This window comes from Quercus robur, chromosome 5 (assembly GCF_932294415.1).
Source record: "Quercus robur chromosome 5, dhQueRobu3.1, whole genome shotgun sequence".
In the NCBI taxonomy this organism is placed as follows: Eukaryota; Viridiplantae; Streptophyta; class Magnoliopsida; order Fagales; family Fagaceae; genus Quercus; species Quercus robur.
In genome coordinates, this window is record NC_065538.1 from 33,287,468 (window position 1) to 33,312,355 (window position 24,888).

The 24,888-nt window shown below is 52.6% G+C and overlaps 70 non-coding genes across 70 annotated transcripts; all 70 read right to left on the minus strand.

Annotated features, from left to right (window-relative positions):
* Window positions 1–59: 59 nt before the first annotated feature.
* LOC126730189 (5S ribosomal RNA) lies at window positions 60–178 on the minus strand. The gene has a single exon (XR_007657477.1). It is a non-coding gene; the product is annotated as a 5S ribosomal RNA (ribosomal RNA).
* A 236-nt stretch (window positions 179–414) lies between these two features.
* Window positions 415–533, minus strand: LOC126730190 (5S ribosomal RNA). Its single transcript, XR_007657478.1, has one exon. It is a non-coding gene; the product is annotated as a 5S ribosomal RNA (ribosomal RNA).
* A 237-nt stretch (window positions 534–770) lies between these two features.
* LOC126730191 (5S ribosomal RNA) lies at window positions 771–889 on the minus strand. The gene has a single exon (XR_007657479.1). It is a non-coding gene; the product is annotated as a 5S ribosomal RNA (ribosomal RNA).
* Window positions 890–1,125: 236 nt separating this feature from the next.
* Window positions 1,126–1,244, minus strand: LOC126730192 (5S ribosomal RNA). The gene has a single exon (XR_007657480.1). It is a non-coding gene; the product is annotated as a 5S ribosomal RNA (ribosomal RNA).
* A 237-nt stretch (window positions 1,245–1,481) lies between these two features.
* On the minus strand, window positions 1,482–1,600 carry LOC126730625 (5S ribosomal RNA). Its single transcript, XR_007657891.1, has one exon. It is a non-coding gene; the product is annotated as a 5S ribosomal RNA (ribosomal RNA).
* A 236-nt stretch (window positions 1,601–1,836) lies between these two features.
* On the minus strand, window positions 1,837–1,955 carry LOC126730193 (5S ribosomal RNA). Its single transcript, XR_007657481.1, has one exon. It is a non-coding gene; the product is annotated as a 5S ribosomal RNA (ribosomal RNA).
* A 237-nt stretch (window positions 1,956–2,192) lies between these two features.
* LOC126731458 (5S ribosomal RNA) lies at window positions 2,193–2,311 on the minus strand. Its single transcript, XR_007658705.1, has one exon. It is a non-coding gene; the product is annotated as a 5S ribosomal RNA (ribosomal RNA).
* Window positions 2,312–2,549: 238 nt separating this feature from the next.
* Window positions 2,550–2,668, minus strand: LOC126731164 (5S ribosomal RNA). Its single transcript, XR_007658421.1, has one exon. It is a non-coding gene; the product is annotated as a 5S ribosomal RNA (ribosomal RNA).
* Window positions 2,669–2,904: 236 nt separating this feature from the next.
* LOC126730195 (5S ribosomal RNA) lies at window positions 2,905–3,023 on the minus strand. Its single transcript, XR_007657482.1, has one exon. It is a non-coding gene; the product is annotated as a 5S ribosomal RNA (ribosomal RNA).
* A 237-nt stretch (window positions 3,024–3,260) lies between these two features.
* Window positions 3,261–3,379, minus strand: LOC126731459 (5S ribosomal RNA). The gene has a single exon (XR_007658706.1). It is a non-coding gene; the product is annotated as a 5S ribosomal RNA (ribosomal RNA).
* A 237-nt stretch (window positions 3,380–3,616) lies between these two features.
* LOC126730196 (5S ribosomal RNA) lies at window positions 3,617–3,735 on the minus strand. The gene has a single exon (XR_007657483.1). It is a non-coding gene; the product is annotated as a 5S ribosomal RNA (ribosomal RNA).
* A 236-nt stretch (window positions 3,736–3,971) lies between these two features.
* LOC126730197 (5S ribosomal RNA) lies at window positions 3,972–4,090 on the minus strand. Its single transcript, XR_007657484.1, has one exon. It is a non-coding gene; the product is annotated as a 5S ribosomal RNA (ribosomal RNA).
* Window positions 4,091–4,327: 237 nt separating this feature from the next.
* On the minus strand, window positions 4,328–4,446 carry LOC126730198 (5S ribosomal RNA). Its single transcript, XR_007657485.1, has one exon. It is a non-coding gene; the product is annotated as a 5S ribosomal RNA (ribosomal RNA).
* A 236-nt stretch (window positions 4,447–4,682) lies between these two features.
* Window positions 4,683–4,801, minus strand: LOC126730200 (5S ribosomal RNA). The gene has a single exon (XR_007657487.1). It is a non-coding gene; the product is annotated as a 5S ribosomal RNA (ribosomal RNA).
* Window positions 4,802–5,037: 236 nt separating this feature from the next.
* LOC126730201 (5S ribosomal RNA) lies at window positions 5,038–5,156 on the minus strand. The gene has a single exon (XR_007657488.1). It is a non-coding gene; the product is annotated as a 5S ribosomal RNA (ribosomal RNA).
* A 237-nt stretch (window positions 5,157–5,393) lies between these two features.
* LOC126730202 (5S ribosomal RNA) lies at window positions 5,394–5,512 on the minus strand. The gene has a single exon (XR_007657489.1). It is a non-coding gene; the product is annotated as a 5S ribosomal RNA (ribosomal RNA).
* Window positions 5,513–5,748: 236 nt separating this feature from the next.
* On the minus strand, window positions 5,749–5,867 carry LOC126730203 (5S ribosomal RNA). Its single transcript, XR_007657490.1, has one exon. It is a non-coding gene; the product is annotated as a 5S ribosomal RNA (ribosomal RNA).
* Window positions 5,868–6,104: 237 nt separating this feature from the next.
* LOC126730552 (5S ribosomal RNA) lies at window positions 6,105–6,223 on the minus strand. Its single transcript, XR_007657823.1, has one exon. It is a non-coding gene; the product is annotated as a 5S ribosomal RNA (ribosomal RNA).
* A 236-nt stretch (window positions 6,224–6,459) lies between these two features.
* LOC126730204 (5S ribosomal RNA) lies at window positions 6,460–6,578 on the minus strand. The gene has a single exon (XR_007657491.1). It is a non-coding gene; the product is annotated as a 5S ribosomal RNA (ribosomal RNA).
* A 237-nt stretch (window positions 6,579–6,815) lies between these two features.
* Window positions 6,816–6,934, minus strand: LOC126731460 (5S ribosomal RNA). Its single transcript, XR_007658707.1, has one exon. It is a non-coding gene; the product is annotated as a 5S ribosomal RNA (ribosomal RNA).
* Window positions 6,935–7,171: 237 nt separating this feature from the next.
* LOC126730206 (5S ribosomal RNA) lies at window positions 7,172–7,290 on the minus strand. Its single transcript, XR_007657493.1, has one exon. It is a non-coding gene; the product is annotated as a 5S ribosomal RNA (ribosomal RNA).
* Window positions 7,291–7,526: 236 nt separating this feature from the next.
* Window positions 7,527–7,645, minus strand: LOC126730207 (5S ribosomal RNA). Its single transcript, XR_007657494.1, has one exon. It is a non-coding gene; the product is annotated as a 5S ribosomal RNA (ribosomal RNA).
* A 237-nt stretch (window positions 7,646–7,882) lies between these two features.
* LOC126730208 (5S ribosomal RNA) lies at window positions 7,883–8,001 on the minus strand. Its single transcript, XR_007657495.1, has one exon. It is a non-coding gene; the product is annotated as a 5S ribosomal RNA (ribosomal RNA).
* A 236-nt stretch (window positions 8,002–8,237) lies between these two features.
* LOC126730209 (5S ribosomal RNA) lies at window positions 8,238–8,356 on the minus strand. Its single transcript, XR_007657496.1, has one exon. It is a non-coding gene; the product is annotated as a 5S ribosomal RNA (ribosomal RNA).
* A 236-nt stretch (window positions 8,357–8,592) lies between these two features.
* Window positions 8,593–8,711, minus strand: LOC126731462 (5S ribosomal RNA). Its single transcript, XR_007658709.1, has one exon. It is a non-coding gene; the product is annotated as a 5S ribosomal RNA (ribosomal RNA).
* Window positions 8,712–8,948: 237 nt separating this feature from the next.
* LOC126730211 (5S ribosomal RNA) lies at window positions 8,949–9,067 on the minus strand. The gene has a single exon (XR_007657497.1). It is a non-coding gene; the product is annotated as a 5S ribosomal RNA (ribosomal RNA).
* Window positions 9,068–9,304: 237 nt separating this feature from the next.
* On the minus strand, window positions 9,305–9,423 carry LOC126730213 (5S ribosomal RNA). The gene has a single exon (XR_007657499.1). It is a non-coding gene; the product is annotated as a 5S ribosomal RNA (ribosomal RNA).
* Window positions 9,424–9,659: 236 nt separating this feature from the next.
* Window positions 9,660–9,778, minus strand: LOC126731463 (5S ribosomal RNA). Its single transcript, XR_007658710.1, has one exon. It is a non-coding gene; the product is annotated as a 5S ribosomal RNA (ribosomal RNA).
* A 237-nt stretch (window positions 9,779–10,015) lies between these two features.
* On the minus strand, window positions 10,016–10,134 carry LOC126730214 (5S ribosomal RNA). Its single transcript, XR_007657500.1, has one exon. It is a non-coding gene; the product is annotated as a 5S ribosomal RNA (ribosomal RNA).
* A 236-nt stretch (window positions 10,135–10,370) lies between these two features.
* Window positions 10,371–10,489, minus strand: LOC126730215 (5S ribosomal RNA). The gene has a single exon (XR_007657501.1). It is a non-coding gene; the product is annotated as a 5S ribosomal RNA (ribosomal RNA).
* A 238-nt stretch (window positions 10,490–10,727) lies between these two features.
* Window positions 10,728–10,846, minus strand: LOC126730216 (5S ribosomal RNA). Its single transcript, XR_007657502.1, has one exon. It is a non-coding gene; the product is annotated as a 5S ribosomal RNA (ribosomal RNA).
* A 236-nt stretch (window positions 10,847–11,082) lies between these two features.
* Window positions 11,083–11,201, minus strand: LOC126731464 (5S ribosomal RNA). The gene has a single exon (XR_007658711.1). It is a non-coding gene; the product is annotated as a 5S ribosomal RNA (ribosomal RNA).
* Window positions 11,202–11,438: 237 nt separating this feature from the next.
* On the minus strand, window positions 11,439–11,557 carry LOC126730217 (5S ribosomal RNA). The gene has a single exon (XR_007657503.1). It is a non-coding gene; the product is annotated as a 5S ribosomal RNA (ribosomal RNA).
* Window positions 11,558–11,793: 236 nt separating this feature from the next.
* Window positions 11,794–11,912, minus strand: LOC126730218 (5S ribosomal RNA). The gene has a single exon (XR_007657504.1). It is a non-coding gene; the product is annotated as a 5S ribosomal RNA (ribosomal RNA).
* Window positions 11,913–12,149: 237 nt separating this feature from the next.
* On the minus strand, window positions 12,150–12,268 carry LOC126730219 (5S ribosomal RNA). The gene has a single exon (XR_007657505.1). It is a non-coding gene; the product is annotated as a 5S ribosomal RNA (ribosomal RNA).
* A 236-nt stretch (window positions 12,269–12,504) lies between these two features.
* Window positions 12,505–12,623, minus strand: LOC126730220 (5S ribosomal RNA). Its single transcript, XR_007657506.1, has one exon. It is a non-coding gene; the product is annotated as a 5S ribosomal RNA (ribosomal RNA).
* A 237-nt stretch (window positions 12,624–12,860) lies between these two features.
* On the minus strand, window positions 12,861–12,979 carry LOC126730222 (5S ribosomal RNA). The gene has a single exon (XR_007657507.1). It is a non-coding gene; the product is annotated as a 5S ribosomal RNA (ribosomal RNA).
* A 236-nt stretch (window positions 12,980–13,215) lies between these two features.
* On the minus strand, window positions 13,216–13,334 carry LOC126731465 (5S ribosomal RNA). Its single transcript, XR_007658712.1, has one exon. It is a non-coding gene; the product is annotated as a 5S ribosomal RNA (ribosomal RNA).
* A 237-nt stretch (window positions 13,335–13,571) lies between these two features.
* On the minus strand, window positions 13,572–13,690 carry LOC126730223 (5S ribosomal RNA). Its single transcript, XR_007657508.1, has one exon. It is a non-coding gene; the product is annotated as a 5S ribosomal RNA (ribosomal RNA).
* Window positions 13,691–13,926: 236 nt separating this feature from the next.
* LOC126730225 (5S ribosomal RNA) lies at window positions 13,927–14,045 on the minus strand. The gene has a single exon (XR_007657510.1). It is a non-coding gene; the product is annotated as a 5S ribosomal RNA (ribosomal RNA).
* A 237-nt stretch (window positions 14,046–14,282) lies between these two features.
* LOC126730226 (5S ribosomal RNA) lies at window positions 14,283–14,401 on the minus strand. The gene has a single exon (XR_007657511.1). It is a non-coding gene; the product is annotated as a 5S ribosomal RNA (ribosomal RNA).
* A 236-nt stretch (window positions 14,402–14,637) lies between these two features.
* Window positions 14,638–14,756, minus strand: LOC126730228 (5S ribosomal RNA). The gene has a single exon (XR_007657512.1). It is a non-coding gene; the product is annotated as a 5S ribosomal RNA (ribosomal RNA).
* Window positions 14,757–14,993: 237 nt separating this feature from the next.
* Window positions 14,994–15,112, minus strand: LOC126730229 (5S ribosomal RNA). Its single transcript, XR_007657513.1, has one exon. It is a non-coding gene; the product is annotated as a 5S ribosomal RNA (ribosomal RNA).
* A 237-nt stretch (window positions 15,113–15,349) lies between these two features.
* LOC126730832 (5S ribosomal RNA) lies at window positions 15,350–15,468 on the minus strand. Its single transcript, XR_007658096.1, has one exon. It is a non-coding gene; the product is annotated as a 5S ribosomal RNA (ribosomal RNA).
* Window positions 15,469–15,704: 236 nt separating this feature from the next.
* LOC126730230 (5S ribosomal RNA) lies at window positions 15,705–15,823 on the minus strand. Its single transcript, XR_007657514.1, has one exon. It is a non-coding gene; the product is annotated as a 5S ribosomal RNA (ribosomal RNA).
* Window positions 15,824–16,059: 236 nt separating this feature from the next.
* LOC126730231 (5S ribosomal RNA) lies at window positions 16,060–16,178 on the minus strand. The gene has a single exon (XR_007657515.1). It is a non-coding gene; the product is annotated as a 5S ribosomal RNA (ribosomal RNA).
* Window positions 16,179–16,415: 237 nt separating this feature from the next.
* Window positions 16,416–16,534, minus strand: LOC126730232 (5S ribosomal RNA). Its single transcript, XR_007657516.1, has one exon. It is a non-coding gene; the product is annotated as a 5S ribosomal RNA (ribosomal RNA).
* Window positions 16,535–16,770: 236 nt separating this feature from the next.
* LOC126730233 (5S ribosomal RNA) lies at window positions 16,771–16,889 on the minus strand. Its single transcript, XR_007657517.1, has one exon. It is a non-coding gene; the product is annotated as a 5S ribosomal RNA (ribosomal RNA).
* Window positions 16,890–17,125: 236 nt separating this feature from the next.
* Window positions 17,126–17,244, minus strand: LOC126731466 (5S ribosomal RNA). Its single transcript, XR_007658713.1, has one exon. It is a non-coding gene; the product is annotated as a 5S ribosomal RNA (ribosomal RNA).
* Window positions 17,245–17,481: 237 nt separating this feature from the next.
* On the minus strand, window positions 17,482–17,600 carry LOC126730234 (5S ribosomal RNA). Its single transcript, XR_007657518.1, has one exon. It is a non-coding gene; the product is annotated as a 5S ribosomal RNA (ribosomal RNA).
* A 237-nt stretch (window positions 17,601–17,837) lies between these two features.
* On the minus strand, window positions 17,838–17,956 carry LOC126730235 (5S ribosomal RNA). The gene has a single exon (XR_007657519.1). It is a non-coding gene; the product is annotated as a 5S ribosomal RNA (ribosomal RNA).
* Window positions 17,957–18,192: 236 nt separating this feature from the next.
* Window positions 18,193–18,311, minus strand: LOC126731467 (5S ribosomal RNA). The gene has a single exon (XR_007658714.1). It is a non-coding gene; the product is annotated as a 5S ribosomal RNA (ribosomal RNA).
* Window positions 18,312–18,548: 237 nt separating this feature from the next.
* Window positions 18,549–18,667, minus strand: LOC126730237 (5S ribosomal RNA). The gene has a single exon (XR_007657521.1). It is a non-coding gene; the product is annotated as a 5S ribosomal RNA (ribosomal RNA).
* A 236-nt stretch (window positions 18,668–18,903) lies between these two features.
* LOC126730238 (5S ribosomal RNA) lies at window positions 18,904–19,022 on the minus strand. Its single transcript, XR_007657522.1, has one exon. It is a non-coding gene; the product is annotated as a 5S ribosomal RNA (ribosomal RNA).
* A 237-nt stretch (window positions 19,023–19,259) lies between these two features.
* On the minus strand, window positions 19,260–19,378 carry LOC126730239 (5S ribosomal RNA). The gene has a single exon (XR_007657523.1). It is a non-coding gene; the product is annotated as a 5S ribosomal RNA (ribosomal RNA).
* A 236-nt stretch (window positions 19,379–19,614) lies between these two features.
* Window positions 19,615–19,733, minus strand: LOC126731468 (5S ribosomal RNA). The gene has a single exon (XR_007658715.1). It is a non-coding gene; the product is annotated as a 5S ribosomal RNA (ribosomal RNA).
* A 238-nt stretch (window positions 19,734–19,971) lies between these two features.
* On the minus strand, window positions 19,972–20,090 carry LOC126730240 (5S ribosomal RNA). Its single transcript, XR_007657524.1, has one exon. It is a non-coding gene; the product is annotated as a 5S ribosomal RNA (ribosomal RNA).
* A 236-nt stretch (window positions 20,091–20,326) lies between these two features.
* On the minus strand, window positions 20,327–20,445 carry LOC126730241 (5S ribosomal RNA). The gene has a single exon (XR_007657525.1). It is a non-coding gene; the product is annotated as a 5S ribosomal RNA (ribosomal RNA).
* Window positions 20,446–20,682: 237 nt separating this feature from the next.
* LOC126730242 (5S ribosomal RNA) lies at window positions 20,683–20,801 on the minus strand. Its single transcript, XR_007657527.1, has one exon. It is a non-coding gene; the product is annotated as a 5S ribosomal RNA (ribosomal RNA).
* A 236-nt stretch (window positions 20,802–21,037) lies between these two features.
* Window positions 21,038–21,156, minus strand: LOC126730243 (5S ribosomal RNA). Its single transcript, XR_007657528.1, has one exon. It is a non-coding gene; the product is annotated as a 5S ribosomal RNA (ribosomal RNA).
* Window positions 21,157–21,393: 237 nt separating this feature from the next.
* On the minus strand, window positions 21,394–21,512 carry LOC126730244 (5S ribosomal RNA). The gene has a single exon (XR_007657529.1). It is a non-coding gene; the product is annotated as a 5S ribosomal RNA (ribosomal RNA).
* Window positions 21,513–21,748: 236 nt separating this feature from the next.
* Window positions 21,749–21,867, minus strand: LOC126730245 (5S ribosomal RNA). The gene has a single exon (XR_007657530.1). It is a non-coding gene; the product is annotated as a 5S ribosomal RNA (ribosomal RNA).
* Window positions 21,868–22,104: 237 nt separating this feature from the next.
* Window positions 22,105–22,223, minus strand: LOC126731469 (5S ribosomal RNA). Its single transcript, XR_007658716.1, has one exon. It is a non-coding gene; the product is annotated as a 5S ribosomal RNA (ribosomal RNA).
* A 237-nt stretch (window positions 22,224–22,460) lies between these two features.
* Window positions 22,461–22,579, minus strand: LOC126730246 (5S ribosomal RNA). Its single transcript, XR_007657531.1, has one exon. It is a non-coding gene; the product is annotated as a 5S ribosomal RNA (ribosomal RNA).
* A 236-nt stretch (window positions 22,580–22,815) lies between these two features.
* LOC126730249 (5S ribosomal RNA) lies at window positions 22,816–22,934 on the minus strand. The gene has a single exon (XR_007657533.1). It is a non-coding gene; the product is annotated as a 5S ribosomal RNA (ribosomal RNA).
* Window positions 22,935–23,171: 237 nt separating this feature from the next.
* Window positions 23,172–23,290, minus strand: LOC126730250 (5S ribosomal RNA). The gene has a single exon (XR_007657534.1). It is a non-coding gene; the product is annotated as a 5S ribosomal RNA (ribosomal RNA).
* A 236-nt stretch (window positions 23,291–23,526) lies between these two features.
* On the minus strand, window positions 23,527–23,645 carry LOC126731320 (5S ribosomal RNA). Its single transcript, XR_007658569.1, has one exon. It is a non-coding gene; the product is annotated as a 5S ribosomal RNA (ribosomal RNA).
* Window positions 23,646–23,882: 237 nt separating this feature from the next.
* Window positions 23,883–24,001, minus strand: LOC126731532 (5S ribosomal RNA). Its single transcript, XR_007658777.1, has one exon. It is a non-coding gene; the product is annotated as a 5S ribosomal RNA (ribosomal RNA).
* A 237-nt stretch (window positions 24,002–24,238) lies between these two features.
* On the minus strand, window positions 24,239–24,357 carry LOC126731430 (5S ribosomal RNA). Its single transcript, XR_007658677.1, has one exon. It is a non-coding gene; the product is annotated as a 5S ribosomal RNA (ribosomal RNA).
* A 236-nt stretch (window positions 24,358–24,593) lies between these two features.
* LOC126730251 (5S ribosomal RNA) lies at window positions 24,594–24,712 on the minus strand. Its single transcript, XR_007657535.1, has one exon. It is a non-coding gene; the product is annotated as a 5S ribosomal RNA (ribosomal RNA).
* Between the last annotated feature and the right edge of the window lie 176 nt (window positions 24,713–24,888).

Genomic DNA, 24,888 nt, shown 5'->3' on the forward strand with positions numbered 1-24,888 from the left:
GGACCGCCGTAAACGGTAAGCCCGGCGACAAAAAAAAAAAAAATCCGAAGAAAAAGAGAGGGGTGCAACACGAGGACTTCCCAGGAGGTCACCCATCCTAGTACTACTCTCGCCCAAACACGCTTAACTGCGGAGTTCTGATGGGATCCGGTGCATTAGTGTTGGTATGATCGCACCCATCAGCATAAGCGCGTTAAATCCTTATAAAGGATCCGAATGCAGCGATGCACTCTAACACCAGGGAGCTGCAGCCCGAGGGCATTTCCAGATCGCCGCCACCAAATTAGCACCCAAAACGAGTTCAGCGGCTCGTATTTTTGGCCTGGGGCAGACTAAGCCTACGAAGCGAGCGTGCTGGACCGCCGTAAACGGTAAGCCCGGCGACAAAAAAAAAAAAATCCGAAGAAAAAGAGAGGGGTGCAACACGAGGACTTCCCAGGAGGTCACCCATCCTAGTACTACTCTCGCCCAAACACGCTTAACTGCGGAGTTCTGATGGGATCCGGTGCATTAGTGTTGGTATGATCGCACCCATCAGCATAAGCGCGTTAAATCCTTATAAAGGATCCGAATGCAGCGATGCACTCTAACACCAGGGAGCTGCAGCCCGAGGGCATTTCCAGATCGCCGCCACCAAATTAGCACCCAAAACGAGATCAGCGGCTCGTATTTTTGGCCTGGGGCAGACTAAGCCTACGAAGCGAGCGTGCTGGACCGCCGTAAACGGTAAGCCCGGCGACAAAAAAAAAAAAAATCCGAAGAAAAAGAGAGGGGTGCAACACGAGGACTTCCCAGGAGGTCACCCATCCTAGTACTACTCTCGCCCAAACACGCTTAACTGCGGAGTTCTGATGGGATCCGGTGCATTAGTGTTGGTATGATCGCACCCATCAGCATAAGCGCGTTAAATCCTTATAAAGGATCCGAATGCAGCGATGCACTCTAACACCAGGGAGCTGCAGCCCGAGGGCATTTCCAGATCGCCGCCACCAAATTAGCACCCAAAACGAGTTCAGCGGCTCGTATTTTTGGCCTGGGGCAGACTAAGCCTACGAAGCGAGCGTGCTGGACCGCCGTAAACGGTAAGCCCGGCGACAAAAAAAAAAAAATCCGAAGAAAAAGAGAGGGGTGCAACACGAGGACTTCCCAGGAGGTCACCCATCCTAGTACTACTCTCGCCCAAACACGCTTAACTGCGGAGTTCTGATGGGATCCGGTGCATTAGTGTTGGTATGATCGCACCCATCAGCATAAGCGCGTTAAATCCTTATAAAGGATCCGAATGCAGCGATGCACTCTAACACCAGGGAGCTGCAGCCCGAGGGCATTTCCAGATCGCCGCCACCAAATTAGCACCCAAAACGAGATCAGCGGCTCGTATTTTTGGCCTGGGGCAGACTAAGCCTACGAAGCGAGCGTGCTGGACCGCCGTAAACGGTAAGCCCGGCGACAAAAAAAAAAAAAATCCGAAGAAAAAGAGAGGGATGCAACACGAGGACTTCCCAGGAGGTCACCCATCCTAGTACTACTCTCGCCCAAACACGCTTAACTGCGGAGTTCTGATGGGATCCGGTGCATTAGTGTTGGTATGATCGCACCCATCAGCATAAGCGCGTTAAATCCTTATAAAGGATCCGAATGCAGCGATGCACTCTAACACCAGGGAGCTGCAGCCCGAGGGCATTTCCAGATCGCCGCCACCAAATTAGCACCCAAAACGAGTTCAGCGGCTCGTATTTTTGGCCTGGGGCAGACTAAGCCTACGAAGCGAGCGTGCTGGACCGCCGTAAACGGTAAGCCCGGCGACAAAAAAAAAAAAATCCGAAGAAAAAGAGAGGGGTGCAACACGAGGACTTCCCAGGAGGTCACCCATCCTAGTACTACTCTCGCCCAAACACGCTTAACTGCGGAGTTCTGATGGGATCCGGTGCATTAGTGTTGGTATGATCGCACCCACCAGCATAAGCGCGTTAAATCCTTATAAAGGATCCGAATGCAGCGATGCACTCTAACACCAGGGAGCTGCAGCCCGAGGGCATTTCCAGATCGCCGCCACCAAATTAGCACCCAAAACGAGTTCAGCGGCTCGTATTTTTGGCCTGGGGCAGACTAAGCCTACGAAGCGAGCGTGCTGGACCGCCGTAAACGGTAAGCCCGGCGACAAAAAAAAAAAAAATCCGAAGAAAAAGAGAGGGGTGCAACACGAGGACTTCCCAGGAGGTCACCCATCCTAGTACTACTCTCGCCCAAACACGCTTAACTGAGGAGTTCTGATGGGATCCGGTGCATTAGTGTTGGTATGATCGCACCCATCAGCATAAGCGCGTTAAATCCTTATAAAGGATCCGAATGCAGCGATGCACTCTAACACCAGGGAGCTGCAGCCCGAGGGCATTTCCAGATCGCCGCCACCAAATTAGCACCCAAAACGAGATCAGCGGCTCGTATTTTTGGCCTGGGGCAGACTAAGCCTACGAAGCGAGCGTGCTGGACCGCCGTAAACGGTAAGCCCGGCGACAAAAAAAAAAAAAAATCCGAAGAAAAAGAGAGGGGTGCAACACGAGGACTTCCCCGGAGGTCACCCATCCTAGTACTACTCTCGCCCAAACACGCTTAACTGCGGAGTTCTGATGGGATCCGGTGCATTAGTGTTGGTATGATCGCACCCATCAGCATAAGCGCGTTAAATCCTTATAAAGGATCCGAATGCAGCGATGCACTCTAACACCAGGGAGCTGCAGCCCGAGGGCATTTCCAGATCGCCGCCACCAAATTAGCACCCAAAACGAGTTCAGCGGCTCGTATTTTTGGCCTGGGGCAGACTAAGCCTACGAAGCGAGCGTGCTGGACCGCCGTAAACGGTAAGCCCGGCGACAAAAAAAAAAAAATCCGAAGAAAAAGAGAGGGGTGCAACACGAGGACTTCCCAGGAGGTCACCCATCCTAGTACTACTCTCGCCCAAACACGCTTAACTGCGGAGTTCTGATGGGATCCGGTGCATTAGTGTTGGTATGATCGCACCCACCAGCATAAGCGCGTTAAATCCTTATAAAGGATCCGAATGCAGCGATGCACTCTAACACCAGGGAGCTGCAGCCCGAGGGCATTTCCAGATCGCCGCCACCAAATTAGCACCCAAAACGAGTTCAGCGGCTCGTATTTTTGGCCTGGGGCAGACTAAGCCTACGAAGCGAGCGTGCTGGACCGCCGTAAACGGTAAGCCCGGCGACAAAAAAAAAAAAAATCCGAAGAAAAAGAGAGGGGTGCAACACGAGGACTTCCCAGGAGGTCACCCATCCTAGTACTACTCTCGCCCAAACACGCTTAACTGAGGAGTTCTGATGGGATCCGGTGCATTAGTGTTGGTATGATCGCACCCATCAGCATAAGCGCGTTAAATCCTTATAAAGGATTCGAATGCAGCGATGCACTCTAACACCAGGGAGCTGCAGCCCGAGGGCATTTCCAGATCACCGCCACCAAATTAGCACCCAAAACGAGATCAGCGGCTCGTATTTTTGGCCTGGGGCAGACTAAGCCTACGAAGCGAGCGTGCTGGACCGCCGTAAACGGTAAGCCCGGCGACAAAAAAAAAAAAAATCCGAAGAAAAAGAGAGGGGTGCAACACGAGGACTTCCCAGGAGGTCACCCATCCTAGTACTACTCTCGCCCAAACACGCTTAACTGCGGAGTTCTGATGGGATCCGGTGCATTAGTGTTGGTATGATCGCACCCATCAGCATAAGCGCGTTAAATCCTTATAAAGGATCCGAATGCAGCGATGCACTCTAACACCAGGGAGCTGCAGCCCGAGGGCATTTCCAGATCGCCGCCACCAAATTAGCACCCAAAACGAGTTCAGCGGCTCGTATTTTTGGCCTGGGGCAGACTAAGCCTACGAAGCGAGCGTGCTGGACCGCCGTAAACGGTAAGCCCGGCGACAAAAAAAAAAAAATCCGAAGAAAAAGAGAGGGGTGCAACACGAGGACTTCCCAGGAGGTCACCCATCCTAGTACTACTCTCGCCCAAACACGCTTAACTGCGGAGTTCTGATGGGATCCGGTGCATTAGTGTTGGTATGATCGCACCCACCAGCATAAGCGCGTTAAATCCTTATAAAGGATCCGAATGCAGCGATGCACTCTAACACCAGGGAGCTGCAGCCCGAGGGCATTTCCAGATCGCCGCCACCAAATTAGCACCCAAAACGAGATCAGCGGCTCGTATTTTTGGCCTGGGGCAGACTAAGCCTACGAAGCGAGCGTGCTGGACCGCCGTAAACGGTAAGCCCGGCGACAAAAAAAAAAAAAATCCGAAGAAAAAGAGAGGGGTGCAACACGAGGACTTCCCAGGAGGTCACCCATCCTAGTACTACTCTCGCCCAAACACGCTTAACTGCGGAGTTCTGATGGGATCCGGTGCATTAGTGTTGGTATGATCGCACCCATCAGCATAAGCGCGTTAAATCCTTATAAAGGATCCGAATGCAGCGATGCACTCTAACACCAGGGAGCTGCAGCCCGAGGGCATTTCCAGATCGCCGCCACCAAATTAGCACCCAAAACGAGTTCAGCGGCTCGTATTTTTGGCCCGGGGCAGACTAAGCCTACGAAGCGAGCGTGCTGGACCGCCGTAAACGGTAAGCCCGGCGACAAAAAAAAAAAAATCCGAAGAAAAAGAGAGGGGTGCAACACGAGGACTTCCCAGGAGGTCACCCATCCTAGTACTACTCTCGCCCAAACACGCTTAACTGCGGAGTTCTGATGGGATCCGGTGCATTAGTGTTGGTATGATCGCACCCATCAGCATAAGCGCGTTAAATCCTTATAAAGGATCCGAATGCAGCGATGCACTCTAACACCAGGGAGCTGCAGCCCGAGGGCATTTCCAGATCGCCGCCACCAAATTTGCACCCAAAACGAGTTCAGCGGCTCGTATTTTTGGCCTGGGGCAGACTAAGCCTACGAAGCGAGCGTGCTGGACCGCCGTAAACGGTAAGCCCGGCGACAAAAAAAAAAAAATCCGAAGAAAAAGAGAGGGGTGCAACACGAGGACTTCCCAGGAGGTCACCCATCCTAGTACTACTCTCGCCCAAACACGCTTAACTGCGGAGTTCTGATGGGATCCGGTGCATTAGTGTTGGTATGATCGCACCCATCAGCATAAGCGCGTTAAATCCTTATAAAGGATCCGAATGCAGCGATGCACTCTAACACCAGGGAGCTGCAGCCCGAGGGCATTTCCAGATCGCCGCCACCAAATTAGCACCCAAAACGAGATCAGCGGCTCGTATTTTTGGCCTGGGGCAGACTAAGCCTACGAAGCGAGCGTGCTGGACCGCCGTAAACGGTAAGCCCGGCGACAAAAAAAAAAAAAATCCGAAGAAAAAGAGAGGGGTGCAACACGAGGACTTCCCAGGAGGTCACCCATCCTAGTACTACTCTCGCCCAAACACGCTTAACTGCGGAGTTCTGATGGGATCCGGTGCATTAGTGTTGGTATGATCGCACCCATCAGCATAAGCGCGTTAAATCCTTATAAAGGATCCGAATGCAGCGATGCACTCTAACACCAGGGAGCTGCAGCCCGAGGGCATTTCCAGATCGCCGCCACCAAATTAGCACCCAAAACGAGTTCAGCGGCTCGTATTTTTGGCCTGGGGCAGACTAAGCCTACGAAGCGAGCGTGCTGGACCGCCGTAAACGGTAAGCCCGGCGACAAAAAAAAAAAAATCCGAAGAAAAAGAGAGGGGTGCAACACGAGGACTTCCCAGGAGGTCACCCATCCTAGTACTACTCTCGCCCAAACACGCTTAACTGCGGAGTTCTGATGGGATCCGGTGCATTAGTGTTGGTATGATCGCACCCATCAGCATAAGCGCGTTAAATCCTTATAAAGGATCCGAATGCAGCGATGCACTCTAACACCAGGGAGCTGCAGCCCGAGGGCATTTCCAGATCGCCGCCACCAAATTAGCACCCAAAACGAGATCAGCGGCTCGTATTTTTGGCCTGGGGCAGACTAAGCCTACGAAGCGAGCGTGCTGGACCGCCGTAAACGGTAAGCCCGGCGACAAAAAAAAAAAAAATCCGAAGAAAAAGAGAGGGGTGCAACACGAGGACTTCCCAGGAGGTCACCCATCCTAGTACTACTCTCGCCCAAACACGCTTAACTGCGGAGTTCTGATGGGATCCGGTGCATTAGTGTTGGTATGATTGCACCCATCAGCATAAGCGCGTTAAATCCTTATAAAGGATCCGAATGCAGCGATGCACTCTAACACCAGGGAGCTGCAGCCCGAGGGCATTTCCAGATCGCCGCCACCAAATTAGCACCCAAAACGAGTTCAGCGGCTCGTATTTTTGGCCTGGGGCAGACTAAGCCTACGAAGCGAGCGTGCTGGACCGCCGTAAACGGTAAGCCCGGCGACAAAAAAAAAAAAATCCGAAGAAAAAGAGAGGGGTGCAACACGAGGACTTCCCAGGAGGTCACCCATCCTAGTACTACTCTCGCCCAAACACGCTTAACTGCGGAGTTCTGATGGGATCCGGTGCATTAGTGTTGGTATGATCGCACCCACCAGCATAAGCGCGTTAAATCCTTATAAAGGATCCGAATGCAGCGATGCACTCTAACACCAGGGAGCTGCAGCCCGAGGGCATTTCCAGATCGCCGCCACCAAATTAGCACCCAAAACGAGTTCAGCGGCTCGTATTTTTGGCCTGGGGCAGACTAAGCCTACGAAGCGAGCGTGCTGGACCGCCGTAAACGGTAAGCCCGGCGACAAAAAAAAAAAAAATCCGAAGAAAAAGAGAGGGGTGCAACACGAGGACTTCCCAGGAGGTCACCCATCCTAGTACTACTCTCGCCCAAACACGCTTAACTGAGGAGTTCTGATGGGATCCGGTGCATTAGTGTTGGTATGATCGCACCCATCAGCATAAGCGCGTTAAATCCTTATAAAGGATCCGAATGCAGCGATGCACTCTAACACCAGGGAGCTGCAGCCCGAGGGCATTTCCAGATCGCCGCCACCAAATTAGCACCCAAAACGAGATCAGCGGCTCGTATTTTTGGCCTGGGGCAGACTAAGCCTACGAAGCGAGCGTGCTGGACCGCCGTAAACGGTAAGCCCGGCGACAAAAAAAAAAAAAATCCGAAGAAAAAGAGAGGGGTGCAACACGAGGACTTCCCAGGAGGTCACCCATCCTAGTACTACTCTCGCCCAAACACGCTTAACTGCGGAGTTCTGATGGGATCCGGTGCATTAGTGTTGGTATGATCGCACCCATCAGCATAAGCGCGTTAAATCCTTATAAAGGATCCGAATGCAGCGATGCACTCTAACACCAGGGAGCTGCAGCCCGAGGGCATTTCCAGATCGCCGCCACCAAATTAGCACCCAAAACGAGTTCAGCGGCTCGTATTTTTGCCCTGGGGCAGACTAAGCCTACGAAGCGAGCGTGCTGGACCGCCGTAAACGGTAAGCCCGGCGACAAAAAAAAAAAAATCCGAAGAAAAAGAGAGGGGTGCAACACGAGGACTTCCCAGGAGGTCACCCATCCTAGTACTACTCTCGCCCAAACACGCTTAACTGCGGAGTTCTGATGGGATCCGGTGCATTAGTGTTGGTATGATCGCACCCACCAGCATAAGCGCGTTAAATCCTTATAAAGGATCCGAATGCAGCGATGCACTCTAACACCAGGGAGCTGCAGCCCGAGGGCATTTCCAGATCGCCGCCACCAAATTAGCACCCAAAACGAGATCAGCGGCTCGTATTTTTGGCCTGGGGCAGACTAAGCCTACGAAGCGAGCGTGCTGGACCGCCGTAAACGGTAAGCCCGGCGACAAAAAAAAAAAAAATCCGAAGAAAAAGAGAGGGGTGCAACACGAGGACTTCCCAGGAGGTCACCCATCCTAGTACTACTCTCGCCCAAACACGCTTAACTGCGGAGTTCTGATGGGATCCGGTGCATTAGTGTTGGTATGATCGCACCCATCAGCATAAGCGCGTTAAATCCTTATAAAGGATCCGAATGCAGCGATGCACTCTAACACCAGGGAGCTGCAGCCCGAGGGCATTTCCAGATCGCCGCCACCAAATTAGCACCCAAAACGAGTTCAGCGGCTCGTATTTTTGGCCCGGGGCAGACTAAGCCTACGAAGCGAGCGTGCTGGACCGCCGTAAACGGTAAGCCCGGCGACAAAAAAAAAAAAATCCGAAGAAAAAGAGAGGGGTGCAACACGAGGACTTCCCAGGAGGTCACCCATCCTAGTACTACTCTCGCCCAAACACGCTTAACTGCGGAGTTCTGATGGGATCCGGTGCATTAGTGTTGGTATGATCGCACCCATCAGCATAAGCGCGTTAAATCCTTATAAAGGATCCGAATGCAGCGATGCACTCTAACACCAGGGAGCTGCAGCCCGAGGGCATTTCCAGATCGCCGCCACCAAATTAGCACCCAAAACGAGTTCAGCGGCTCGTATTTTTGGCCTGGGGCAGACTAAGCCTACGAAGCGAGCGTGCTGGACCGCCGTAAACGGTAAGCCCGGCGACAAAAAAAAAAAAATCCGAAGAAAAAGAGAGGGGTGCAACACGAGGACTTCCCAGGAGGTCACCCATCCTAGTACTACTCTCGCCCAAACACGCTTAACTGAGGAGTTCTGATGGGATCCGGTGCATTAGTGTTGGTATGATCGCACCCATCAGCATAAGCGCGTTAAATCCTTATAAAGGATCCGAATGCAGCGATGCACTCTAACCCCAGGGAGCTGCAGCCCGAGGGCATTTCCAGATCGCCGCCACCAAATTAGCACCCAAAACGAGATCAGCGGCTCGTATTTTTGGCCTGGGGCAGACTAAGCCTACGAAGCGAGCGTGCTGGACCGCCGTAAACGGTAAGCCCGGCGACAAAAAAAAAAAAAATCCGAAGAAAAAGAGAGGGGTGCAACACGAGGACTTCCCAGGAGGTCACCCATCCTAGTACTACTCTCGCCCAAACACGCTTAACTGCGGAGTTCTGATGGGATCCGGTGCATTAGTGTTGGTATGATCGCACCCATCAGCATAAGCGCGTTAAATCCTTATAAAGGATCCGAATGCAGCGATGCACTCTAACACCAGGGAGCTGCAGCCCGAGGGCATTTCCAGATCGCCGCCACCAAATTAGCACCCAAAACGAGATCAGCGGCTCGTATTTTTGGCCTGGGGCAGACTAAGCCTACGAAGCGAGCGTGCTGGACCGCCGTAAACGGTAAGCCCGGCGACAAAAAAAAAAAAAATCCGAAGAAAAAGAGAGGGGTGCAACACGAGGACTTCCCAGGAGGTCACCCATCCTAGTACTACTCTCGCCCAAACACGCTTAACTGCGGAGTTCTGATGGGATCCGGTGCATTAGTGTTGGTATGATCGCACCCATCAGCATAAGCGCGTTAAATCCTTATAAAGGATCCGAATGCAGCGATGCACTCTAACACCAGGGAGCTGCAGCCCGAGGGCATTTCCAGATCGCCGCCACCAAATTAGCACCCAAAACGAGTTCAGCGGCTCGTATTTTTGGCCTGGGGCAGACTAAGCCTACGAAGCGAGCGTGCTGGACCGCCGTAAACGGTAAGCCCGGCGACAAAAAAAAAAAAATCCGAAGAAAAAGAGAGGGGTGCAACACGAGGACTTCCCAGGAGGTCACCCATCCTAGTACTACTCTCGCCCAAACACGCTTAACTGAGGAGTTCTGATGGGATCCGGTGCATTAGTGTTGGTATGATCGCACCCATCAGCATAAGCGCGTTAAATCCTTATAAAGGATCCGAATGCAGCGATGCACTCTAACACCAGGGAGCTGCAGCCCGAGGGCATTTCCAGATCGCCGCCACCAAATTAGCACCCAAAACGAGATCAGCGGCTCGTATTTTTGGCCTGGGGCAGACTAAGCCTACGAAGCGAGCGTGCTGGACCGCCGTAAACGGTAAGCCCGGCGACAAAAAAAAAAAAAATCCGAAGAAAAAGAGAGGGGTGCAACACGAGGACTTCCCAGGAGGTCACCCATCCTAGTACTACTCTCGCCCAAACACGCTTAACTGCGGAGTTCTGATGGGATCCGGTGCATTAGTGTTGGTATGATCGCACCCATCAGCATAAGCGCGTTAAATCCTTATAAAGGATCCGAATGCAGCGATGCACTCTAACACCAGGGAGCTGCAGCCCGAGGGCATTTCCAGATCGCCGCCACCAAATTAGCACCCAAAACGAGTTCAGCGGCTCGTATTTTTGGCCTGGGGCAGACTAAGCCTACGAAGCGAGCGTGCTGGACCGCCGTAAACGGTAAGCCCGGCGACAAAAAAAAAAAAATCCGAAGAAAAAGAGAGGGGTGCAACACGAGGACTTCCCAGGAGGTCACCCATCCTAGTACTACTCTCGCCCAAACACGCTTAACTGCGGAGTTCTGATGGGATCCGGTGCATTAGTGTTGGTATGATCGCACCCATCAGCATAAGCGCGTTAAATCCTTATAAAGGATCCGAATGCAGCGATGCACTCTAACACCAGGGAGCTGCAGCCCGAGGGCATTTCCAGATCGCCGCCACCAAATTAGCACCCAAAACGAGATCAGCGGCTCGTATTTTTGGCCTGGGGCAGTCTAAGCCTACGAAGCGAGCGTGCTGGACCGCCGTAAACGGTAAGCCCGGCGACAAAAAAAAAAAAAAATCCGAAGAAAAAGAGAGGGGTGCAACACGAGGACTTCCCAGGAGGTCACCCATCCTAGTACTACTCTCGCCCAAACACGCTTAACTGCGGAGTTCTGATGGGATCCGGTGCATTAGTGTTGGTATGATCGCACCCATCAGCATACGCGCGTTAAATCCTTATAAAGGATCCGAATGCAGCGATGCACTCTATCACCAGGGAGCTGCAGCCCGAGGGCATTTCCAGATCGCCGCCACCAAATTAGCACCCAAAACGAGTTCAGCGGCTCGTATTTTTGGCCTGGGGCAGACTAAGCCTACGAAGCGAGCGTGCTGGACCGCCGTAAACGGTAAGCCCGGCGACAAAAAAAAAAAAATCCGAAGAAAAAGAGAGGGGTGCAACACGAGGACTTCCCAGGAGGTCACCCATCCTAGTACTACTCTCGCCCAAACACGCTTAACTGAGGAGTTCTGATGGGATCCGGTGCATTAGTGTTGGTATGATCGCACCCATCAGCATAAGCGCGTTAAATCCTTATAAAGGATCCGAATGCAGCGATGCACTCTAACACCAGGGAGCTGCAGCCCGAGGGCATTTCCAGATCGCCGCCACCAAATTAGCACCCAAAACGAGATCAGTGGCTCGTATTTTTGGCCTGGGGCAGACTAAGCCTACGAAGCGAGCGTGCTGGACCGCCGTAAACGGTAAGCCCGGCGACAAAAAAAAAAAAAATCCGAAGAAAAAGAGAGGGGTGCAACACGAGGACTTCCCAGGAGGTCACCCATCCTAGTACTACTCTCGCCCAAACACGCTTAACTGCGGAGTTCTGATGGGATCCGGTGCATTAGTGTTGGTATGATCGCACCCATCAGCATAAGCGCGTTAAATCCTTATAAAGGATCCGAATGCAGCGATGCACTCTAACACCAGGGAGCTGCAGCCCGAGGGCATTTCCAGATCGCCGCCACCAAATTAGCACCCAAAACGAGTTCAGCGGCTCGTATTTTTGGCCTGGGGCAGACTAAGCCTACGAAGCGAGCGTGCTGGACCGCCGTAAACGGTAAGCCCGGCGACAAAAAAAAAAAAATCCGAAGAAAAAGAGAGGGGTGCAACACGAGGACTTCCCAGGAGGTCACCCATCCTAGTACTACTCTCGCCCAAACACGCTTAACTGCGGAGTTCTGATGGGATCCGGTGCATTAGTGTTGGTATGATCGCACCCATCAGCATAAGCGCGTTAAATCCTTATAAAGGATCCGAATGCAGCGATGCACTCTAACACCAGGGAGCTGCAGCCCGAGGGCATTTCCAGATCGCCGCCCCCAAATTAGCACCCAAAACGAGATCAGCGGCTCGTATTTTTGGCCTGGGGCAGACTAAGCCTACGAAGCGAGCGTGCTGGACCGCCGTAAACGGTAAGCCCGGCGACAAAAAAAAAAAAAATCCGAAGAAAAAGAGAGGGGTGCAACACGAGGACTTCCCAGGAGGTCACCCATCCTAGTACTACTCTCGCCCAAACACGCTTAACTGCGGAGTTCTGATGGGATCCGGTGCATTAGTGTTGGTATGATCGCACCCATCAGCATAAGCGCGTTAAATCCTTATAAAGGATCCGAATGCAGCGATGCACTCTAACACCAGGGAGCTGCAGCCCGAGGGCATTTCCAGATCGCCGCCACCAAATTAGCACCCAAAACGAGTTCAGCGGCTCGTATTTTTGGCCTGGGGCAGACTAAGCCTACGAAGCGAGCGTGCTGGACCGCCGTAAACGGTAAGCCCGGCGACAAAAAAAAAAAAATCCGAAGAAAAAGAGAGGGGTGCAACACGAGGACTTCCCAGGAGGTCACCCATCCTAGTACTACTCTCGCCCAAACACGCTTAACTGCGGAGTTCTGATGGGATCCGGTGCATTAGTGTTGGTATGATCGCACCCATCAGCATAAGCGCGTTAAATCCTTATAAAGGATCCGAATGCAGCGATGCACTCTAACACCAGGGAGCTGCAGCCCGAGGGCATTTCCAGATCGCCGCCACCAAATTAGCACCCAAAACGAGATCAGCGGCTCGTATTTTTGGCCTGGGGCAGTCTAAGCCTACGAAGCGAGCGTGCTGGACCGCCGTAAACGGTAAGCCCGGCGACAAAAAAAAAAAAAATCCGAAGAAAAAGAGAGGGGTGCAACACGAGGACTTCCCAGGAGGTCACCCATCCTAGTACTACTCTCGCCCAAACACGCTTAACTGCGGAGTTCTGATGGGATCCGGTGCATTAGTGTTGGTATGATCGCACCCATCAGCATAAGCGCGTTAAATCCTTATAAAGGATCCGAATGCAGCGATGCACTCTAACACCAGGGAGCTGCAGCCCGAGGGCATTTCCAGATCGCCGCCACCAAATTAGCACCCAAAACGAGTTCAGCGGCTCGTATTTTTGGCCTGGGGCAGACTAAGCCTACGAAGCGAGCGTGCTGGACCGCCGTAAACGGTAAGCCCGGCGACAAAAAAAAAAAAATCCGAAGAAAAAGAGAGGGGTGCAACACGAGGACTTCCCAGGAGGTCACCCATCCTAGTACTACTCTCGCCCAAACACGCTTAACTGAGGAGTTCTGATGGGATCCGGTGCATTAGTGTTGGTATGATCGCACCCATCAGCATAAGCGCGTTAAATCCTTATAAAGGATCCGAATGCAGCGATGCACTCTAACACCAGGGAGCTGCAGCCCGAGGGCATTTCCAGATCGCCGCCACCAAATTAGCACCCAAAACGAGATCAGCGGCTCGTATTTTTGGCCTGGGGCAGACTAAGCCTACGAAGCGAGCGTGCTGGACCGCCGTAAACGGTAAGCCCGGCGACAAAAAAAAAAAAAATCCGAAGAAAAAGAGAGGGGTGCAACACGAGGACTTCCCAGGAGGTCACCCATCCTAGTACTACTCTCGCCCAAACACGCTTAACTGCGGAGTTCTGATGGGATCCGGTGCATTAGTGTTGGTATGATCGCACCCATCAGCATAAGCGCGTTAAATCCTTATAAAGGATCCGAATGCAGCGATGCACTCTAACACCAGGGAGCTGCAGCCCGAGGGCATTTCCAGATCGCCGCCACCAAATTAGCACCCAAAACGAGTTCAGCGGCTCGTATTTTTGGCCTGGGGCAGACTAAGCCTACGAAGCGAGCGTGCTGGACCGCCGTAAACGGTAAGCCCGGCGACAAAAAAAAAAAAATCCGAAGAAAAAGAGAGGGGTGCAACACGAGGACTTCCCAGGAGGTCACCCATCCTAGTACTACTCTCGCCCAAACACGCTTAACTGCGGAGTTCTGATGGGATCCGGTGCATTAGTGTTGGTATGATCGCACCCATCAGCATAAGCGCGTTAAATCCTTATAAAGGATCCGAATGCAGCGATGCACTCTAACACCAGGGAGCTGCAGCCCGAGGGCATTTCCAGATCGCCGCCACCAAATTAGCACCCAAAACGAGATCAGCGGCTCGTATTTTTGGCCTGGGGCAGACTAAGCCTACGAAGCGAGCGTGCTGGACCGCCGTAAACGGTAAGCCCGGCGACAAAAAAAAAAAAAATCCGAAGAAAAAGAGAGGGGTGCAACACGAGGACTTCCCAGGAGGTCACCCATCCTAGTACTACTCTCGCCCAAACACGCTTAACTGCGGAGTTCTGATGGGATCCGGTGCATTAGTGTTGGTATGATCGCACCCATCAGCATAAGCGCGTTAAATCCTTATAAAGGATCCGAATGCAGCGATGCACTCTAACACCAGGGAGCTGCAGCCCGAGGGCATTTCCAGATCGCCGCCACCAAATTAGCACCCAAAACGAGTTCAGCGGCTCGTATTTTTGGCCTGGGGCAGACTAAGCCTACGAAGCGAGCGTGCTGGACCGCCGTAAACGGTAAGCCCGGCGACAAAAAAAAAAAAATCCGAAGAAAAAGAGAGGGGTGCAACACGAGGACTTCCCAGGAGGTCACCCATCCTAGTACTACTCTCGCCCAAACACGCTTAACTGCGGAGTTCTGATGGGATCCGGTGCATTAGTGTTGGTATGATCGCACCCATCAGCATAAGCGCGTTAAATCCTTATAAAGGATCCGAATGCAGCGATGCACTCTAACACCAGGGAGCTGCAGCCCGAGGGCATTTCCAGATCGCCGCCACCAAATTAGCACCCAAAACGAGATCAGCGGCTCGTATTTTTGGCCTGGGGCAGACTAAGCCTACGAAGCGAGCGTGCTGGACCGCCGTAAACGGTAAGCCCGGCGACAAAAAAAAAAAAAATCCGAAGAAAAAGAGAGGGGTGCAACACGAGGACTTCCCAGGAGGTCACCCATCCTAGTACTACTCTCGCCCAAACACGCTTAACTGCGGAGTTCTGATGGGATCCGGTGCATTAGTGTTGGTATGATCGCACCCATCAGCATAAGCGCGTTAAATCCTTATAAAGGATCCGAATGCAGCGATGCACTCTAACACCAGGGAGCTGCAGCCCGAGGGCATTTCCAGATCGCCGCCACCAAATCAGCACCCAAAACGAGATCAGCGGCTCGTATTTTTGGCCTGGGGCAGACTAAGCCTACGAAGCGAGCGTGCTGGACCGCCGTAAACGGTAAGCCCGGCGACAAAAAAAAAAAAAATCCGAAGAAAAAGAGAGGGGTGCAACACGAGGACTTCCCAGGAGGTGACCCATCCTAGTACTACTCTCGCCCAAACACGCTTAACTGCGGAGTTCTGATGGGATCCGGTGCATTAGTGTTGGTATGATCGCACCCATCAGCATAAGCGCGTTAAATCCTTATAAAGGATCCGAATGCAGCGATGCACTCTAACACCAGGGAGCTGCAGCCCGAGGGCATTTCCAGATCGCCGCCACCAAATTAGCACCCAAAACGAGTTCAGCGGCTCGTATTTTTGGCCTGGGGCAGACTAAGCCTACGAAGCGAGCGTGCTGGACCGCCGTAAACGGTAAGCCCGGCGACAAAAAAAAAAAAATCCGAAGAAAAAGAGAGGGGTGCAACACGAGGACTTCCCAGGAGGTCACCCATCCTAGTACTACTCTCGCCCAAACACGCTTAACTGCGGAGTTCTGATGGGATCCGGTGCATTAGTGTTGGTATGATCGCACCCACCAGCATAAGCGCGTTAAATCCTTATAAAGGATCCGAATGCAGCGATGCACTCTAACACCAGGGAGCTGCAGCCCGAGGGCATTTCCAGATCGCCGCCACCAAATTAGCACCCAAAACGAGTTCAGCGGCTCGTATTTTTGGCCTGGGGCAGACTAAGCCTACGAAGCGAGCGTGCTGGACCGCCGTAAACGGTAAGCCCGGCGACAAAAAAAAAAAAATCCGAAGAAAAAGAGAGGGGTGCAACACGAGGACTTCCCAGGAGGTCACCCATCCTAGTACTACTCTCGCCCAAACACGCTTAACTGCGGAGTTCTGATGGGATCCGGTGCATTAGTGTTGGTATGATCGCACCCACCAGCATAAGCGCGTTAAATCCTTATAAAGGATCCGAATGCAGCGATGCACTCTAACACCAGGGAGCTGCAGCCCGAGGGCATTTCCAGATCGCCGCCACCAAATTAGCACCCAAAACGAGATCAGCGGCTCGTATTTTTGGCCTGGGGCAGACTAAGCCTACGAAGCGAGCGTGCTGGACCGCCGTAAACGGTAAGCCCGGCGACAAAAAAAAAAAAAATCCGAAGAAAAAGAGAGGGGTGCAACACGAGGACTTCCCAGGAGGTCACCCATCCTAGTACTACTCTCGCCCAAACACGCTTAACTGCGGAGTTCTGATGGGATCCGGTGCATTAGTGTTGGTATGATCGCACCCATCAGCATAAGCGCGTTAAATCCTTATAAAGGATCCGAATGCAGCGATGCACTCTAACACCAGGGAGCTGCAGCCCGAGGGCATTTCCAGATCGCCGCCACCAAATTAGCACCCAAAACGAGTTCAGCGGCTCGTATTTTTGGCCCGGGGCAGACTAAGCCTACGAAGCGAGCGTGCTGGACCGCCGTAAACGGTAAGCCCGGCGACAAAAAAAAAAAAATCCGAAGAAAAAGAGAGGGGTGCAACACGAGGACTTCCCAGGAGGTCACCCATCCTAGTACTACTCTCGCCCAAACACGCTTAACTGCGGAGTTCTGATGGGATCCGGTGCATTAGTGTTGGTATGATCGCACCCATCAGCATAAGCGCGTTAAATCCTTATAAAGGATCCGAATGCAGCGATGCACTCTAACACCAGGGAGCTGCAGCCCGAGGGCATTTCCAGATCGCCGCCACCAAATTAGCACCCAAAACGAGTTCAGCGGCTCGTATTTTTGGCCTGGGGCAGACTAAGCCTACGAAGCGAGCGTGCTGGACCGCCGTAAACGGTAAGCCCGGCGACAAAAAAAAAAAAATCCGAAGAAAAAGAGAGGGGTGCAACACGAGGACTTCCCAGGAGGTCACCCATCCTAGTACTACTCTCGCCCAAACACGCTTAACTGAGGAGTTCTGATGGGATCCGGTGCATTAGTGTTGGTATGATCGCACCCATCAGCATAAGCGCGTTAAATCCTTATAAAGGATCCGAATGCAGCGATGCACTCTAACACCAGGGAGCTGCAGCCCGAGGGCATTTCCAGATCGCCGCCACCAAATTAGCACCCAAAACGAGATCAGCGGCTCGTATTTTTGGCCTGGGGCAGACTAAGCCTACGAAGCGAGCGTGCTGGACCGCCGTAAACGGTAAGCCCGGCGACAAAAAAAAAAAAAATCCGAAGAAAAAGAGAGGGGTGCAACACGAGGACTTCCCAGGAGGTCACCCATCCTAGTACTACTCTCGCCCAAACACGCTTAACTGCGGAGTTCTGATGGGATCCGGTGCATTAGTGTTGGTATGATCGCACCCATCAGCATAAGCGCGTTAAATCCTTATAAAGGATCCGAATGCAGCGATGCACTCTAACACCAGGGAGCTGCAGCCCGAGGGCATTTCCAGATCGCCGCCACCAAATTAGCACCCAAAACGAGATCAGCGGCTCGTATTTTTGGCCTGGGGCAGACTAAGCCTACGAAGCGAGCGTGCTGGACCGCCGTAAACGGTAAGCCCGGCGACAAAAAAAAAAAAAATCCGAAGAAAAAGAGAGGGGTGCAACACGAGGACTTCCCAGGAGGTCACCCATCCTAGTACTACTCTCGCCCAAACACGCTTAACTGCGGAGTTCTGATGGGATCCGGTGCATTAGTGTTGGTATGATCGCACCCATCAGCATAAGCGCGTTAAATCCTTATAAAGGATCCGAATGCAGCGATGCACTCTAACACCAGGGAGCTGCAGCCCGAGGGCATTTCCAGATCGCCGCCACCAAATTAGCACCCAAAACGAGTTCAGCGGCTCGTATTTTTGGCCTGGGGCAGACTAAGCCTACGAAGCGAGCGTGCTGGACCGCCGTAAACGGTAAGCCCGGCGACAAAAAAAAAAAAATCCGAAGAAAAAGAGAGGGGTGCAACACGAGGACTTCCCAGGAGGTCACCCATCCTAGTACTACTCTCGCCCAAACACGCTTAACTGAGGAGTTCTGATGGGATCCGGTGCATTAGTGTTGGTATGATCGCACCCATCAGCATAAGCGCGTTAAATCCTTATAAAGGATCCGAATGCAGCGATGCACTCTAACACCAGGGAGCTGCAGCCCGAGGGCATTTCCAGATCGCCGCCACCAAATTAGCACCCAAAACGAGATCAGCGGCTCGTATTTTTGGCCTGGGGCAGACTAAGCCTACGAAGCGAGCGTGCTGGACCGCCGTAAACGGTAAGCCCGGCGACAAAAAAAAAAAAAATCCGAAGAAAAAGAGAGGGGTGCAACACGAGGACTTCCCAGGAGGTCACCCATCCTAGTACTACTCTCGCCCAAACACGCTTAACTGCGGAGTTCTGATGGGATCCGGTGCATTAGTGTTGGTATGATCGCACCCATCAGCATAAGCGCGTTAAATCCTTATAAAGGATCCGAATGCAGCGATGCACTCTAACACCAGGGAGCTGCAGCCCGAGGGCATTTCCAGATCGCCGCCACCAAATTAGCACCCAAAACGAGTTCAGCGGCTCGTATTTTTGGCCTGGGGCAGACTAAGCCTACGAAGCGAGCGTGCTGGACCGCCGTAAACGGTAAGCCCGGCGACAAAAAAAAAAAAATCCGAAGAAAAAGAGAGGGGTGCAACACGAGGACTTCCCAGGAGGTCACCCATCCTAGTACTACTCTCGCCCAAACACGCTTAACTGCGGAGTTCTGATGGGATCCGGTGCATTAGTGTTGGTATGATCGCACCCATCAGCATAAGCGCGTTAAATCCTTATAAAGGATCCGAATGCAGCGATGCACTCTAACACCAGGGAGCTGCAGCCCGAGGGCATTTCCAGATCGCCGCCACCAAATTAGCACCCAAAACGAGATCAGCGGCTCGTATTTTTGGCCTGGGGCAGTCTAAGCCTACGAAGCGAGCGTGCTGGACCGCCGTAAACGGTAAGCCCGGCGACAAAAAAAAAAAAAATCCGAAGAAAAAGAGAGGGGTGCAACACGAGGACTTCCCAGGAGGTCACCCATCCTAGTACTACTCTCGCCCAAACACGCTTAACTGCGGAGTTCTGATGGGATCCGGTGCATTAGTGTTGGTATGATCGCACCCATCAGCATAAGCGCGTTAAATCCTTATAAAGGATCCGAATGCAGCGATGCACTCTAACACCAGGGAGCTGCAGCCCGAGGGCATTTCCAGATCGCCGCCACCAAATTAGCACCCAAAACGAGTTCAGCGGCTCGTATTTTTGGCCTGGGGCAGACTAAGCCTACGAAGCGAGCGTGCTGGACCGCCGTAAACGGTAAGCCCGGCGACAAAAAAAAAAAAATCCGAAGAAAAAGAGAGGGGTGCAACACGAGGACTTCCCAGGAGGTCACCCATCCTAGTACTACTCTCGCCCAAACACGCTTAACTGAGGAGTTCTGATGGGATCCGGTGCATTAGTGTTGGTATGATCGCACCCATCAGCATAAGCGCGTTAAATCCTTATAAAGGATCCGAATGCAGCGATGCACTCTAACACCAGGGAGCTGCAGCCCGAGGGCATTTCCAGATCGCCGCCACCAAATTAGCACCCAAAACGAGATCAGCGGCTCGTATTTTTGGCCTGGGGCAGACTAAGCCTACGAAGCGAGCGTGCTGGACCGCCGTAAACGGTAAGCCCGGCGACAAAAAAAAAAAAAAATCCGAAGAAAAAGAGAGGGGTGCAACACGAGGACTTCCCAGGAGGTCACCCATCCTAGTACTACTCTCGCCCAAACACGCTTAACTGCGGAGTTCTGATGGGATCCGGTGCATTAGTGTTGGTATGATCGCACCCATCAGCATAAGCGCGTTAAATCCTTATAAAGGATCCGAATGCAGCGATGCACTCTAACACCAGGGAGCTGCAGCCCGAGGGCATTTCCAGATCGCCGCCACCAAATTAGCACCCAAAACGAGTTCAGCGGCTCGTATTTTTGGCCTGGGGCAGACTAAGCCTACGAAGCGAGCGTGCTGGACCGCCGTAAACGGTAAGCCCGGCGACAAAAAAAAAAAAATCCGAAGAAAAAGAGAGGGGTGCAACACGAGGACTTCCCAGGAGGTCACCCATCCTAGTACTACTCTCGCCCAAACACGCTTAACTGCGGAGTTCTGATGGGATCCGGTGCATTAGTGTTGGTATGATCGCACCCATCAGCATAAGCGCGTTAAATCCTTATAAAGGATCCGAATGCAGCGATGCACTCTAACACCAGGGAGCTGCAGCCCGAGGGCATTTCCAGATCGCCGCCACCAAATTAGCACCCAAAACGAGATCAGCGGCTCGTATTTTTGGCCTGGGGCAGACTAAGCCTACGAAGCGAGCGTGCTGGACCGCCGTAAACGGTAAGCCCGGCGACAAAAAAAAAAAAAATCCGAAGAAAAAGAGAGGGGTGCAACACGAGGACTTCCCAGGAGGTCACCCATCCTAGTACTACTCTCGCCCAAACACGCTTAACTGCGGAGTTCTGATGGGATCCGGTGCATTAGTGTTGGTATGATCGCACCCATCAGCATAAGCGCGTTAAATCCTTATAAAGGATCCGAATGCAGCGATGCACTCTAACACCAGGGAGCTGCAGCCCGAGGGCATTTCCAGATCGCCGCCACCAAATTAGCACCCAAAACGAGTTCAGCGGCTCGTATTTTTGGCCTGGGGCAGACTAAGCCTACGAAGCGAGCGTGCTGGACCGCCGTAAACGGTAAGCCCGGCGACAAAAAAAAAAAAATCCGAAGAAAAAGAGAGGGGTGCAACACGAGGACTTCCCAGGAGGTCACCCATCCTAGTACTACTCTCGCCCAAACACGCTTAACTGCGGAGTTCTGATGGGATCCGGTGCATTAGTGTTGGTATGATCGCACCCATCAGCATAAGCTCGTTAAATCCTTATAAAGGATCCGAATGCAGCGATGCACTCTAACACCAGGGAGCTGCAGCCCGAGGGCATTTCCAGATCGCCGCCACCAAATTAGCACCCAAAACGAGATCAGCGGCTCGTATTTTTGGCCTGGGGCAGACTAAGCCTACGAAGCGAGCGTGCTGGACCGCCGTAAACGGTAAGCCCGGCGACAAAAAAAAAAAAAATCCGAAGAAAAAGAGAGGGGTGCAACACGAGGACTTCCCAGGAGGTCACCCATCCTAGTACTACTCTCGCCCAAACACGCTTAACTGCGGAGTTCTGATGGGATCCGGTGCATTAGTGTTGGTATGATCGCACCCATCAGCATAAGCGCGTTAAATCCTTATAAAGGATCCGAATGCAGCGATGCACTCTAACACCAGGGAGCTGCAGCCCGAGGGCATTTCCAGATCGCCGCCACCAAATTAGCACCCAAAACGAGTTCAGCGGCTCGTATTTTTGGCCTGGGGCAGACTAAGCCTACGAAGCGAGCGTGCTGGACCGCCGTAAACGGTAAGCCCGGCGACAAAAAAAAAAAAATCCGAAGAAAAAGAGAGGGGTGCAACACGAGGACTTCCCAGGAGGTCACCCATCCTAGTACTACTCTCGCCCAAACACGCTTAACTGCGGAGTTCTGATGGGATCCGGTGCATTAGTGTTGGTATGATCGCACCCACCAGCATAAGCGCGTTAAATCCTTATAAAGGATCCGAATGCAGCGATGCACTCTAACACCAGGGAGCTGCAGCCCGAGGGCATTTCCAGATCGCCGCCACCAAATTAGCACCCAAAACGAGTTCAGCGGCTCGTATTTTTGGCCTGGGGCAGACTAAGCCTACGAAGCGAGCGTGCTGGACCGCCGTAAACGGTAAGCCCGGCGACAAAAAAAAAAAAAATCCGAAGAAAAAGAGAGGGGTGCAACACGAGGACTTCCCAGGAGGTCACCCATCCTAGTACTACTCTCGCCCAAACACGCTTAACTGAGGAGTTCTGATGGGATCCGGTGCATTAGTGTTGGTATGATCGCACCCATCAGCATAAGCGCGTTAAATCCTTATAAAGGATCCGAATGCAGCGATGCACTCTAACACCAGGGAGCTGCAGCCCGAGGGCATTTCCAGATCGCCGCCACCAAATTAGCACCCAAAACGAGATCAGCGGCTCGTATTTTTGGCCTGGGGCAGACTAAGCCTACGAAGCGAGCGTGCTGGACCGCCGTAAACGGTAAGCCCGGCGACAAAAAAAAAAAAAATCCGAAGAAAAAGAGAGGGGTGCAACACGAGGACTTCCCAGGAGGTCACCCATCCTAGTACTACTCTCGCCCAAACACGCTTAACTGCGGAGTTCTGATGGGATCCGGTGCATTAGTGTTGGTATGATCGCACCCATCAGCATAAGCGCGTTAAATCCTTATAAAGGATCCGAATGCAGCGATGCACTCTAACACCAGGGAGCTGCAGCCCGAGGGCATTTCCAGATCGCCGCCACCAAATTAGCACCCAAAACGAGTTCAGCGGCTCGTATTTTTGGCCTGGGGCAGACTAAGCCTACGAAGCGAGCGTGCTGGACCGCCGTAAACGGTAAGCCCGGCGACAAAAAAAAAAAAATCCGAAGAAAAAGAGAGGGGTGCAACACGAGGACTTCCCAGGAGGTCACCCATCCTAGTACTACTCTCGCCCAAACACGCTTAACTGCGGAGTTCTGATGGGATCCGGTGCATTAGTGTTGGTATGATCGCACCCACCAGCATAAGCGCGTTAAATCCTTATAAAGGATCCGAATGCAGCGATGCACTCTAACACCAGGGAGCTGCAGCCCGAGGGCATTTCCAGATCGCCGCCACCAAATTAGCACCCAAAACGAGATCAGCGGCTCGTATTTTTGGCCTGGGGCAGACTAAGCCTACGAAGCGAGCGTGCTGGACCGCCGTAAACGGTAAGCCCGGCGACAAAAAAAAAAAAAATCCGAAGAAAAAGAGAGGGGTGCAACACGAGGACTTCCCAGGAGGTCACCCATCCTAGTACTACTCTCGCCCAAACACGCTTAACTGCGGAGTTCTGATGGGATCCGGTGCATTAGTGTTGGTATGATCGCACCCATCAGCATAAGCGCGTTAAATCCTTATAAAGGATCCGAATGCAGCGATGCACTCTAACACCAGGGAGCTGCAGCCCGAGGGCATTTCCAGATCGCCGCCACCAAATTAGCACCCAAAACGAGTTCAGCGGCTCGTATTTTTGGCCCGGGGCAGACTAAGCCTACGAAGCGAGCGTGCTGGACCGCCGTAAACGGTAAGCCCGGCGACAAAAAAAAAAAAATCCGAAGAAAAAGAGAGGGGTGCAACACGAGGACTTCCCAGGAGGTCACCCATCCTAGTACTACTCTCGCCCAAACGCGCTTAACTGCGGAGTTCTGATGGGATCCGGTGCATTAGTGTTGGTATGATCGCACCCATCAGCATAAGCGCGTTAAATCCTTATAAAGGATCCGAATGCAGCGATGCACTCTAACACCAGGGAGCTGCAGCCCGAGGGCATTTCCAGATCGCCGCCACCAAATTAGCACCCAAAACGAGATCAGCGGCTCGTATTTTTGGCCTGGGGCAGACTAAGCCTACGAAGCGAGCGTGCTGGACCGCCGTAAACGGTAAGCCCGGCGACAAAAAAAAAAAAAATCCGAAGAAAAAGAGAGGGGTGCAACACGAGGACATCCCAGGAGGTCACCCATCCTAGTACTACTCTCGCCCAAACACGCTTAACTGCGGAGTTCTGATGGGATCCGGTGCATTAGTGTTGGTATGATCGCACCCATCAGCATAAGCGCGTTAAATCCTTATAAAGGATCCGAATGCAGCGATGCACTCTAACACCAGGGAGCTGCAGCCCGAGGGCATTTCCAGATCGCCGCCACCAAATTAGCACCCAAAACGAGATCAGCGGCTCGTATTTTTGGCCTGGGGCAGACTAAGCCTACGAAGCGAGCGTGCTGGACCGCCGTAAACGGTAAGCCCGGCGACAAAAAAAAAAAAAATCCGAAGAAAAAGAGAGGGGTGCAACACGAGGACTTCCCAGGAGGTCACCCATCCTAGTACTACTCTCGCCCAAAGACGCTTAACTGCGGAGTTCTGATGGGATCCGGTGCATTAGTGTTGGTATGATCGCACCCATCAGCATAAGCGCGTTAAATCCTTATAAAGGATCCGAATGCAGCGATGCACTCTAACACCAGGGAGCTGCAGCCCGAGGGCATTTCCAGATCGCCGCCACCAAATTAGCACCCAAAACGAGTTCAGCGGCTCGTATTTTTGGCCTGGGGCAGACTAAGCCTACGAAGCGAGCGTGCTGGACCGCCGTAAACGGTAAGCCCGGCGACAAAAAAAAAAAAATCCGAAGAAAAAGAGAGGGGTGCAACACGAGGACTTCCCAGGAGGTCACCCATCCTAGTACTACTCTCGCCCAAACACGCTTAACTGCGGAGTTCTGATGGGATCCGGTGCATTAGTGTTGGTATGATCGCACCCACCAGCATAAGCGCGTTAAATCCTTATAAAGGATCCGAATGCAGCGATGCACTCTAACACCAGGGAGCTGCAGCCCGAGGGCATTTCCAGATCGCCGCCACCAAATTAGCACCCAAAACGAGATCAGCGGCTCGTATTTTTGGCCTGGGGCAGACTAAGCCTACGAAGCGAGCGTG